Here is a 13115-nt window from a genome sequence, read left to right as displayed (position 1 = left end):
AATCTCATCCCTTCCCCAATATCGCGCCACACCCCTACCCCTTAATTCCCTGGTTGAACGTGATGGACATATGTCTTTTTTCGACCGTACTAACTATGTAACTATGTAACATAACATGGGGGGGGGGGGGGGGGGGTCTCCTGGCTGTTCACACAGGTGTGTCATTGCTGTACATTGACCATGCATTGCTTCTGTGGTATTGCAAAGGCAAAGACAAATGCTTCCAGCCATCCATTGCACTAATGGATTGGTCATCAGCTGGCTGTCTATGTCCCGCATCAATATAGACCAAAGTACAGAGGGTTAGGCTATGCTATTGTGCACCTACCTGATGCATCAGAAGGTGCGAGGCCCTTGCTAAATTCTGTGCACAGACTTTGAGATCTATGCTTTAGACTGTATCTAAACCTGCTCCAACATGGACTGACATTCTGGCCTACTTTCAGCCGATGCGACTTGTCTGTCGCTGAACAGTCGCTTTTTATGTATTCAGCACCTATGTATAATGTTGTAAAAATGCTCTAGAAGCTAAAGTCGCAGAAATGTCACACATATTTGGCCTGCAACTTTCTGTGCGACAAATTCAGACAGGAAAAATCAGTATAAATCCTTAGAAAATTATCCCCCAGTGTCTCCATCTGCTGGCGGTATTGAATAAGCATTGCTGCACTGATGGGGTATGCATTAGACGAAAAAAAAGAAGTAAAAGAAGAATAATACGCCCAGAAAAGAGGCGAAAAGGAGAAAAACGTAAAAAAACGTGAAAAAAAAGTAAGAGGAAGAGAAGGGAAAAAAAGGTGGAAATGGGTTTAAAAGTGATTTCGGCGGAGAAATATATATATATATATATATATATATATATATATATATATATATGCGCACACACACACATAGATATAAACGTATTCTCCGTTGAGATATTGCAGCCGCTGCTGTGTCCAGGCCCAGGAGCCTTAGCACTGTGCTGTGATGTCACTCAATACCACTGACATCACTAGGTGTAAACAACATCTCTCCTTTGCTGTGTATGTGACTATGGAGCTGTTTGGTGATGTCGTCTATTACGGCCTTCATAGAAGCAACAGGAGATTGTTGCATCCATCTTGAACCCTCAGAACTACAGTGCTATGATGTCACTCACTTCCACAGGCCTTGCAGAGTGTAAACAACAACAACCCAGCTTTGTTGTGTATGTAACCAAAGGGATTTGTGATGTCACCTAGAACCTTCACAGCAGCGACAGCTTTATGAGGAGCATCAGCACTGCTCTGCCTGAGCAGAACCATCACCGCCATAGGTTGTCAAATAACCCGGATTTAACCCACACAGGTAAGTCCAATGGGGTGCAGGCATGTCCTCTATGCTTACAGCTTCCCGTGGGTGTTGGTTTGATACCGTTTGGGGACAGCCAAGGAGGCATCTGCAGGCAACAAAGGTAGGTGTGTGCTTGTGTGTGTGTTTCCTATGCAGATCCTAAGCCCAGTGTCACATGCAAGTAGGAGGAGTAAGAAGGGTTCCTGGCAAATCCGGGTTATGGATTGCATTTAAAAAGGCCCCGTGGGAGTGCAATGGGCCCCTGTCTTGCTGCTTAGCAATAATGGTATGGGTTTAGGTTCTTCTGTGTGTACTGGTGGTTGACTGCCCCCCAGCCCAGAGTGTGCATGGAAAATTGTCTGGCAGCCTCCCTGACAGCAAGCAGTGATAGTACCCATGAAGGGGACCTTGTTGGGCCCGCCCCTTTCACGGTTATCGCTTCTCGGCCTTTTGGCTAAGATCACGTGTGGATTTCTGTGCGTGGTTTGGGTTGAAAGGAGTGGTGATCGGGGCCCTCTTTACGGGGGGCCCTGGATTGTTGCTGAGCTGCGATCGTGGGTTTTACCTGCAAAAATGAGCGAGAAGGCGCGTGGACTTGAGGACACGGTGCGGATCTACGTTCCTGGCGAGCACCGGGGGACGATCGGACTTGACCAAATCGTTGTGGAGATTCTTCGCAAGCTTGATTACCTACAGGTATGGAATGTATTGGCTATACAGGATTTTCCTAGGCAAGGAATTTATGATATTACTTTTTGTGGTTCTGAGATTTGCCAGAGAGTCTATATGGATCTTGAAGAAATGAAGAGGAAAAGTGAGCCTGCTATAATGAAGAAGATTAAAGTGGAACCGTTATTTATGAATACAACAAAGGTAGTAATTGTCCACATGTATAATCCTAAGGTTTCTGATGAAATGGTTACAAACTTTTTGTTCCGGTATTGCGAGGAAGTGAAATTTATAGGAAGACTTAAGAACAAGTTTGGGTACTTTAATTGTAAGAGAAAGTTTATTGTAAAATTTAAAAAAGATGAAGGAATGCAAGATGGAAGGAAGAGCATACCACAGGTGTTTTCTATCGGAGGAGAGAGAGGTTTCTGCTTTTATGAAGGCCAGTTGCAATATTGTAGAAAGTGCCATGCCTATGGCCATGTGCAGGATTATTGCCCTGAGAAAGGAGAATGTTGCAGAAATTGTGGGAAAACTGGTCATGAAGCAAGTATTTGTACAGAGAAGAAGACATGTGATATCTGTGGAAGTGAGGAACATTTGGCAAGAGGCTGTGATATGTGGTATAAAAAGAAGAGAAGTTATGCTGATGCAGCTGGGAATAGAGGAGAACAAAGAGAAAAAGGGGGAGGGAGGTTTGTTCCTGGAGTTGGTGAGAGTGTGAGTGTGAGTGTTAATGTGGCACAGGTGGCTGAGGAAAGTTCTGTGATAGTGGAGCACATTAGCACTCAGGAGAGGTCAGGGGAGGAGGGTGTTTCCACTGCTGTGACTGGTGAGGAGACAGGTGTGGGAGGTGAATTTACCTTGGTGAAAAAGAAAAAAGCAAAAAAAGTGAAAGTGGTGGAGAAAATTGAGACAGTGTATGGTGATGTTCTTTCTAGTGAAGAGGCTATGGATGATATTGAATGTCCAAACCCAATTGTGGGGGAGGAGGAGGGAATGGAAGTTGTTGGGTCATCTCAGAGATCTCTAACACCTGGTCAGAGAGTTTCTCGCAGTAAGGAAGAAGAGGAGGAGGAAGATGAGGATGTGCAAGTTGTGAATAAAAGGTGTAAGACAGGGTGCTGGTCTGAGGATCAGGAAGCCCTTGTTCTTGGTAGTGATAATGAAATAGACAGGGACTCTAACATAGGGTCGCCTGATTGTTTTGCAAGTTTACATAGGAAAGTTGAAGGCCAAAATGTTAATTTCTAAGTTAAGATGAATTTTAAAGCATTTGGTTTTCTTTTCCTAGTTATTATGACTTTGGTTGTAACAACTATTAATGTAAGAAGTATTGAGTCTGAAATTAGGAGAGCTGCAATTTTTGATATTCTTGAGAATGTTAGAAGTGATGTGATATGTTTACAGGAGTGTGCAATAAAGTCAGCACCTTATGCAAATGAGTGGAAGTGTGGGCAGTCCTTCTGGTCCACATGTGCAGAAAACAAAAATGAAGGTGTGGGGATTTTATTGCGAAACAGGGACATTAAAGTTTTAAATTGCCAAACTTTAGTACCTGGTCGTTGTATGGTTTTAATTTTTGAGGTTTTGGGCCAGAGGATGAGAATTTTTAATGTGTATGCTCCAGCAGAAAAACAAGCACGTTTGTCTTTTTTAGAGTCCCTTAAGTTTTTTATCCCTGGTCGTGAAGATACTATTATTGTTGGCGATTTTAACTGCATTAGATCCGTCAATGATCGTGAGAGCTCTGCTGAGGTTAGAACTGATATTACTTCCAATGTTTTAAATCAAATTATTCAAGACTTGCATTTTACTGATGTTGGACTGATGGTTAGCACTGATGAAAGATATACGTACATATCAGATAGTGGCCGCTGTAAATCCCGGATCGATTACATCCTGGTCTCTGATGGGATTAAGGTGGTCCGGTGCAATCAAATGATGTCAACTTTCTCAGACCACAAGATGGTGTCGGCTGAGATAAGTGTCACAGAGTCCCTTCATTTTGGGAGGGGGCTCTGGAAATTAAATGTAAGTCTATTGGAAGATGAGGAAGTAATGGCTGGTTTTTATCATGTGTTTTTATCCTGTGTTTCTAAACAACCTGATTTTAGTAATGTCTTAGTGTGGTGGGAATGGGCTAAAGGAGAGTTTTCTAATTTCTTTAAGATGTTTTGCATAAAGAGAGCACAAGAGAAGAGGAGGAGTGATGAAAGGCTTGTATCCCGGTTAGAGACTCTCTATAAGTTTAAACGTGTTGGTGTGGAGGTGGAGGATGAGATTGTTAAGGTGAAGGGGGAGATGAAAAAAAGGTTGTTGGAAAAGGGAAGGAATATTGTATATAAGTCTAAAGTGCAGCACCTAGAAGAAAATGAGCAGTGTACACGGTATTTCTTTAAAAAATGTTTTAATGCTAAAGGTGTTTTTAAATCTGTTTTTACCCCTACGGGGGAAGTTTTTGGAGAGGAGATGGTGAAGGAGATTGGCAGATTTTATGAGACACTCTTTAGTAATAAGAGCAGAGCCAGTGAGACGGAGATGAATGATTATTGTAATATTTTGGAGAATAATGTTCCTGTTGAAAAAGTAGATTTTTTGATTGATGATGTTAGTGAAGGGGAGATCAAGCAGGCCCTGGATAAGATGGCCAAAGGGAAGACACCAGGCTGTGATGGTCTCCCCGCTGAGTTTTATTCCGCGTTCTGGAATATTTTAAGTAAAGAGTTTACACGGGTGGTGCAATATGTTTTTAACTCAGGTGTTTTAGCTGAATCTATGAAGAAAGGGGTCATAACATTAATTCATAAAAAAGGTGATGGCAGAGATCTTAAAAATTGGAGACCTATAACTTTATTAAATTGTGACTACAAGATAATTGCTAAGATTGTGGCTAATAGACTGAGTGATGTAGTGGACCACCTTGTGGGAGAATACCAAGTTTGTGCAGTACCGAAAAGAAAAATAACAGATAATTTATTGCTTTTAAGAGACTCTATTTATTACAGTAACTTTAACAAGAATGCACTGTTTGTTGAGTCCATAGATTTCGAAAAGGCTTATGATAAGGTTGCACATGATTTTATGTTCATTGCTTTAAAACACTTAGGTATTCCAGAAAAGTTATTATCTGTTATTATGAGTTTTTATCATGGGGTGACAAGTCAGATTTTAGTAAATGGGCATGTGGGGCCTGCTTTTAATGTCTTGTCTGGAGTCAGACAGGGATGCCCACTCTCCCCAATTCTGTTTATATGCGTTATAGAGGGCCTGTTGAAGAATGTGCAGAAAGATAAATGTGTGAGTGGTGTTTTTATTCCAGGTAGAGATGGTAGTAAGTTAAAGGTTTTAAGTTATATGGACGATGTGGTTTTTACTTGTACATCCCAAGCAGATCTCAACAGAGTAAATTTGCATGTGAGGATTTTTTGTTGTGTGGCTGGGATGAATGTGAACTGGGGGAAGTGCCAATTATGCAGTTTTGGGAACCAAGAGACTATAGTAGTGGATGGTGTTAAGGAAAAAGAAGACATTGAAGTGCTAGGAGTGATATTTGATAAAGACCTCAAAGGAAAGAAAAGTTATGAGACTTTGGACAGTAAAATTGAGAAGAAGCTATCCTTCTGGAGGTTAAGGAACTTGTCACTTAAAGGGAAAGTTCTTATCATTAAGTCTGTAATCCTACCGCTTCTCTTGTATACGGCTATGGTGCTTCCTCCAGGGAAGTTATGGACTAGGAGAGTCACAAGGAAGCTTTTTGTGTTCTTCTGGGGGTCTAAGATGGAGAAAATGAGAAGAGAAGAAGTGATGAAGAGTATGAATTTGGGCGGATATAACTTTCCAAACATTGATCTGTTTTTAAAGGTGCACTATTTTCTTTTAATTTTTAAATTGATACAGTGCAATAATAGGGCGGCAGACATGAGTAAATACCTTGCAGGATGGTTGTTTTCCAAATGGGGCTGGTGTGAGAGGGATTTGAGGAGACCCATAGCACATGTGATACCTACCTTCTATGTGCTCCTCAGGTCTTTCAATGATCAATTTGGTTTGAGCTCTTTAGGTGAACCTGATAAAAAGAAAATAGAACAAGAAATAAGGAAAAATGAGAGATTATATGAAGTACCATTCTGCACTAATGCTCAGTCTGTGAAGATTTGGAAGTTTTTTAAAGTTATTGGACTATCAAACAGACAAAAAGACGTTAGTTGGATGTCCTTTCATGGCTGCCTCCCAACCCGATCTTTTTTAAATGGAAGAGGTTTGAGAATAAGTGACAGATGCCCAAGAGAGGGTTGTGGAGGTAGAGAAGACTTAGTGCACCTTTATTGGGACTGTTTTTATGCAAAAGAATTTTTTATGTTTTTAAAGAAGTTTTTAATCCAACTCACTGGATATAACAGTTTTTCTTTTGAGAAAGTTTTTATTGGTCAAGATCTTAGTAAAAAGGAAGATACACGTACTAATTGGATTCTTTTTTCTGTTTTTAAAGAGGTTTTATGGGACTCACGCAATTTGCTTGTTTTTAAAAATGTTGTTATTTCTCCGAGGGAATTGAAAAGATTGTTTTTAGGAAGGATTTTTACTATCTTTCTACTGGACAAAAAGAGAATTGGTGAAGAAGAAGCGGAGAAAATCTGGATGCATACACGATGGAAAAATTTATAAGAAGTACGTAAAGGAGAAAGCTGTAAGTTTTTGACCAATTTCTGTGATTGTTTTTGACATGTTTTTTTGTTTTGTTGTTTGGTCACCTTTTCTTGGCACTCGGTTCCCTTAGTTAGTTTTTTCCGTATGATGTTTTTTCAGATATTGTTTTAAGTGACGAGTCTTGGTAGGTGACCTGATGATCGTCCAAACAATAGTCTGTAACTGAGGAAAAAAAAAAAAAAAAAAAAAAAAAAATCTGTTCTTATCAGTTTAATATCTGATACGTCCCCTATCTGGGGACCATATATTAAATGGATTTTTGAGAACGGGGGCCGATTTCGAAGCTTGCTTCCGTCGCCCTATGCATTGACCCGATATGGCAGTATCTTCGGGTACAGTGCACCACCCCCTTACAGGGTTAAAAAGAAAGATTCCTACTTTCATTGCTACCTGCTTGCTGGCTAGCCAGCTAGCCAGCCTTGCTGCTGCTGCAGCCAAAAAACAAAAGGTGGTGCTGCTGCTGCTTCTGCTGCTTCTGCTTCTGCTTGTGTCTGGCCCCTGTTGGAGCGTCCAGGCACAGGACTTCTGCTGCTGCTGACTAAATGGCCTCCTTAATTGGATCATTTGAGTAGCCAGCACACCTGTGCAGGTAGGGCATGACATGATAGGCAGCTGCCTTGATAGCGGGTGGGTGCTGAATGTTCCTAATTGACAAAATAAGATTAATGCTTATGAAGAAATATAAAATCTCATCCCTTCCCCAATATCGCGCCACACCCCTACCCCTTAATTCCCTGGTTGAACGTGATGGACATATGTCTTTTTTCGACCGTACTAACTATGTAACTATGTAACATAACATGGGGGGGGGGGTCTCCTGGCTGTTCACACAGGTGTGTCATTGCTGTACATTGACCATGCATTGCTTCTGTGGTATTGCAAAGGCAAAGACAAATGCTTCCAGCCATCCATTGCACTAATGGATTGGTCATCAGCTGGCTGTCTATGTCCCGCATCAATATAGACCAAAGTACAGAGGGTTAGGCTATGCTATTGTGCACCTACCTGATGCATCAGAAGGTGCGAGGCCCTTGCTAAATTCTGTGCACAGACTTTGAGATCTATGCTTTAGACTGTATCTAAACCTGCTCCAACATGGACTGACATTCTGGCCTACTTTCAGCCGATGCGACTTGTCTGTCGCTGAACAGTCGCTTTTTATGTATTCAGCACCTATGTATAATGTTGTAAAAATGCTCTAGAAGCTAAAGTCGCAGAAATGTCACACATATTTGGCCTGCAACTTTCTGTGCGACAAATTCAGACAGGAAAAATCAGTATAAATCCTTAGAAAATTATCCCCCAGTGTCTCCATCTGCTGGCGGTATTGAATAAGCATTGCTGCACTGATGGGGTATGCATTAGACGAAAAAAAAGAAGTAAAAGAAGAATAATACGCCCAGAAAAGAGGCGAAAAGGAGAAAAACGTAAAAAAACTTGAAAAAAAAGTAAGAGGAAGAGAAGGGAAAAAAAGGTGGAAATGGGTTTAAAAGTGATTTCGGCGGAGAATATATATATATATATATATATATATATATATATATATATATATATATATACGCACACACACACATAGATATAAACGTATTCTCCGTTGAGATATTGCAGCCGCTGCTGTGTCCAGGCCCAGGAGCCTTAGCACTGTGCTGTGATGTCACTCAATACCACTGACATCACTAGGTGTAAACAACATCTCTCCTTTGCTGTGTATGTGACTATGGAGCTGTTTGGTGATGTCGTCTATTACGGCCTTCATAGAAGCAACAGGAGATTGTTGCATCCATCTTGAACCCTCAGAACTACAGTGCTATGATGTCACTCACTTCCACAGGCCTTGCAGAGTGTAAACAACAACAACCCAGCTTTGTTGTGTATGTAACCAAAGGGATTTGTGATGTCACCTAGAACCTTCACAGCAGCGACAGCTTTATGAGGAGCATCAGCACTGCTCTGCCTGAGCAGAACCATCACCGCCATAGGTTGTCAAATAACCCGGATTTAACCCACACAGGTAAGTCCAATGGGGTGCAGGCATGTCCTCTATGCTTACAGCTTCCCGTGGGTGTTGGTTTGATACCGTTTGGGGACAGCCAAGGAGGCATCTGCAGGCAACAAAGGTAGGTGTGTGCTTGTGTGTGTGTTTCCTATGCAGATCCTAAGCCCAGTGTCACATGCAAGTAGGAGGAGTAAGAAGGGTTCCTGGCAAATCCGGGTTATGGATTGCATTTAAAAAGGCCCCGTGGGAGTGCAATGGGCCCCTGTCTTGCTGCTTAGCAATAATGGTATGGGTTTAGGTTCTTCTGTGTGTACTGGTGGTTGACTGCCCCCCAGCCCAGAGTGTGCATGGAAAATTGTCTGGCAGCCTCCCTGACAGCAAGCAGTGATAGTGCCCATGAAGGGGACCTTGTTGGGCCCGCCCCTTTCACGGTTATCGCTTCTCGGCCTTTTGGCTAAGATCAAGTGTAGTATCTGTTCTTATCAGTTTAATATCTGATACGTCCCCTATCTGGGGACCATATATTAAATGGATTTTTGAGAACGGGGGCCGATTTCGAAGCTTGCTTCCGTCGCCCTATGCATTGACCCGATATGGCAGTATCTTCGGGTACAGTGCACCACCCCCTTACAGGGTTAAAAAGAAAGATTCCTACTTTCATTGCTACCTGCTTGCTGGCTAGCCAGCTAGCCAGCCTTGCTGCTGCTGCAGCCAAAAAACAAAAGGTGGTGCTGCTGCTGCTTCTGCTGCTTCTGCTTCTGCTTGTGTCTGGCCCCTGTTGGAGCGTCCAGGCACAGGACTTCTGCTGCTGCTGACTAAATGGCCTCCTTAATTGGATCATTTGAGTAGCCAGCACACCTGTGCAGGTAGGGCATGACATGATAGGCAGCTGCCTTGATAGCGGGTGGGTGCTGAATGTTCCTAATTGACAAAATAAGATTAATGCTTATGAAGAAATATAAAATCTCATCCCTTCCCCAATATCGCGCCACACCCCTACCCCTTAATTCCCTGGTTGAACGTGATGGACATATGTCTTTTTTCGACCGTACTAACTATGTAACTATGTAACATAACATGGGGGGGGGGGGGTCTCCTGGCTGTTCACACAGGTGTGTCATTGCTGTACATTGACCATGCATTGCTTCTGTGGTATTGCAAAGGCAAAGACAAATGCTTCCAGCCATCCATTGCACTAATGGATTGGTCATCAGCTGGCTGTCTATGTCCCGCATCAATATAGACCAAAGTACAGAGGGTTAGGCTATGCTATTGTGCACCTACCTGATGCATCAGAAGGTGCGAGGCCCTTGCTAAATTCTGTGCACAGACTTTGAGATCTATGCTTTAGACTGTATCTAAACCTGCTCCAACATGGACTGACATTCTGGCCTACTTTCAGCCGATGCGACTTGTCTGTCGCTGAACAGTCGCTTTTTATGTATTCAGCACCTATGTATAATGTTGTAAAAATGCTCTAGAAGCTAAAGTCGCAGAAATGTCACACATATTTGGCCTGCAACTTTCTGTGCGACAAATTCAGACAGGAAAAATCAGTATAAATCCTTAGAAAATTATCCCCCAGTGTCTCCATCTGCTGGCGGTATTGAATAAGCATTGCTGCACTGATGGGGTATGCATTAGACGAAAAAAAAGAAGTAAAAGAAGAATAATACGCCCAGAAAAGAGGCGAAAAGGAGAAAAACGTAAAAAAACGTGAAAAAAAAGTAAGAGGAAGAGAAGGGAAAAAAAGGTGGAAATGGGTTTAAAAGTGATTTCGGCGGAGAAATATATATATATATATATATATATATATATATATATATATATACGCACACACACACATAGATATAAACGTATTCTCCGTTGAGATATTGCAGCCGCTGCTGTGTCCAGGCCCAGGAGCCTTAGCACTGTGCTGTGATGTCACTCAATACCACTGACATCACTAGGTGTAAACAACATCTCTCCTTTGCTGTGTATGTGACTATGGAGCTGTTTGGTGATGTCGTCTATTACGGCCTTCATAGAAGCAACAGGAGATTGTTGCATCCATCTTGAACCCTCAGAACTACAGTGCTATGATGTCACTCACTTCCACAGGCCTTGCAGAGTGTAAACAACAACAACCCAGCTTTGTTGTGTATGTAACCAAAGGGATTTGTGATGTCACCTAGAACCTTCACAGCAGCGACAGCTTTATGAGGAGCATCAGCACTGCTCTGCCTGAGCAGAACCATCACCGCCATAGGTTGTCAAATAACCCGGATTTAACCCACACAGGTAAGTCCAATGGGGTGCAGGCATGTCCTCTATGCTTACAGCTTCCCGTGGGTGTTGGTTTGATACCGTTTGGGGACAGCCAAGGAGGCATCTGCAGGCAACAAAGGTAGGTGTGTGCTTGTGTGTGTGTTTCCTATGCAGATCCTAAGCCCAGTGTCACATGCAAGTAGGAGGAGTAAGAAGGGTTCCTGGCAAATCCGGGTTATGGATTGCATTTAAAAAGGCCCCGTGGGAGTGCAATGGGCCCCTGTCTTGCTGCTTAGCAATAATGGTATGGGTTTAGGTTCTTCTGTGTGTACTGGTGGTTGACTGCCCCCCAGCCCAGAGTGTGCATGGAAAATTGTCTGGCAGCCTCCCTGACAGCAAGCAGTGATAGTGCCCATGAAGGGGACCTTGTTGGGCCCGCCCCTTTCACGGTTATCGCTTCTCGGCCTTTTGGCTAAGATCAAGTGTAGTATCTGTTCTTATCAGTTTAATATCTGATACGTCCCCTATCTGGGGACCATATATTAAATGGATTTTTGAGAACGGGGGCCGATTTCGAAGCTTGCTTCCGTCGCCCTATGCATTGACCCGATATGGCAGTATCTTCGGGTACAGTGCACCACCCCCTTACAGGGTTAAAAAGAAAGATTCCTACTTTCATTGCTACCTGCTTGCTGGCTAGCCAGCTAGCCAGCCTTGCTGCTGCTGCAGCCAAAAAACAAAAGGTGGTGCTGCTGCTGCTTCTGCTGCTTCTGCTTCTGCTTGTGTCTGGCCCCTGTTGGAGCGTCCAGGCACAGGACTTCTGCTGCTGCTGACTAAATGGCCTCCTTAATTGGATCATTTGAGTAGCCAGCACACCTGTGCAGGTAGGGAATGACATGATAGGCAGCTGCCTTGATAGCGGGTGGGTGCTGAATGTTCCTAATTGACAAAATAAGATTAATGCTTATGAAGAAATATAAAATCTCATCCCTTCCCCAATATCGCGCCACACCCCTACCCCTTAATTCCCTGGTTGAACGTGATGGACATATGTCTTTTTTCGACCGTACTAACTATGTAACTATGTAACATAACATGGGGGGGGGGGGGGGGGGGGTCTCCTGGCTGTTCACACAGGTGTGTCATTGCTGTACATTGACCATGCATTGCTTCTGTGGTATTGCAAAGGCAAAGACAAATGCTTCCAGCCATCCATTGCACTAATGGATTGGTCATCAGCTGGCTGTCTATGTCCCGCATCAATGTAGACCAAAGTACAGAGGGTTAGGCTATGCTATTGTGCACCTACCTGATGCATCAGAAGGTGCGAGGCCCTTGCTAAATTCTGTGCACAGACTTTGAGATCTATGCTTTAGACTGTATCTAAACCTGCTCCAACATGGACTGACATTCTGGCCTACTTTCAGCCGATGCGACTTGTCTGTCGCTGAACAGTCGCTTTTTATGTATTCAGCACCTATGTATAATGTTGTAAAAATGCTCTAGAAGCTAAAGTCGCAGAAATGTCACACATATTTGGCCTGCAACTTTCTGTGCGACAAATTCAGACAGGAAAAATCAGTATAAATCCTTAGAAAATTATCCCCCAGTGTCTCCATCTGCTGGCGGTATTGAATAAGCATTGCTGCACTGATGGGGTATGCATTAGACGAAAAAAAAGAAGTAAAAGAAGAATAATACGCCCAGAAAAGAGGCGAAAAGGAGAAAAACGTAAAAAAACGTGAAAAAAAAGTAAGAGGAAGAGAAGGGAAAAAAAGGTGGAAATGGGTTTAAAAGTGATTTCGGCGGAGAAATATATATATATATATATATATATATATATATATATATATATATATATATATACGCACACACACACATAGATATAAACGTATTCTCCGTTGAGATATTGCAGCCGCTGCTGTGTCCAGGCCCAGGAGCCTTAGCACTGTGCTGTGATGTCACTCAATACCACTGACATCACTAGGTGTAAACAACATCTCTCCTTTGCTGTGTATGTGACTATGGAGCTGTTTGGTGATGTCGTCTATTACGGCCTTCATAGAAGCAACAGGAGATTGTTGCATCCATCTTGAACCCTCAGAACTACAGTGCTATGATGTCACTCACTTCCACAGGCCTTGCAGAGTGTAAACAACAACAACCCAGCTTTGTT

The 13115-nt window shown here is 42.8% G+C and overlaps 3 non-coding genes across 3 annotated transcripts; all 3 read left to right on the top strand.

Moving 5' to 3' along the window:
* The first annotated feature begins 6844 nt into the window (after positions 1 to 6844).
* Positions 6845 to 7041, top strand: LOC130308322 (U2 spliceosomal RNA). The gene has a single exon (XR_008857308.1). It is a non-coding gene; the product is annotated as a U2 spliceosomal RNA (small nuclear RNA).
* Positions 7042 to 9123: 2082 nt separating this feature from the next.
* On the top strand, positions 9124 to 9314 carry LOC130308309 (U2 spliceosomal RNA). The gene has a single exon (XR_008857295.1). It is a non-coding gene; the product is annotated as a U2 spliceosomal RNA (small nuclear RNA).
* A 2077-nt stretch (positions 9315 to 11391) lies between these two features.
* On the top strand, positions 11392 to 11582 carry LOC130308308 (U2 spliceosomal RNA). The gene has a single exon (XR_008857294.1). It is a non-coding gene; the product is annotated as a U2 spliceosomal RNA (small nuclear RNA).
* The last annotated feature ends 1533 nt before the right edge of the window (positions 11583 to 13115 follow it).

The sequence above is a fragment of the Hyla sarda genome, unplaced genomic scaffold (assembly GCF_029499605.1).
Source record: "Hyla sarda isolate aHylSar1 unplaced genomic scaffold, aHylSar1.hap1 scaffold_1478, whole genome shotgun sequence".
In the NCBI taxonomy this organism is placed as follows: Eukaryota; Metazoa; Chordata; class Amphibia; order Anura; family Hylidae; genus Hyla; species Hyla sarda.
The sequence above is the reverse complement of the archived record's forward strand: the minus strand, read 5'-3'. Positions and strand labels throughout refer to the sequence as shown.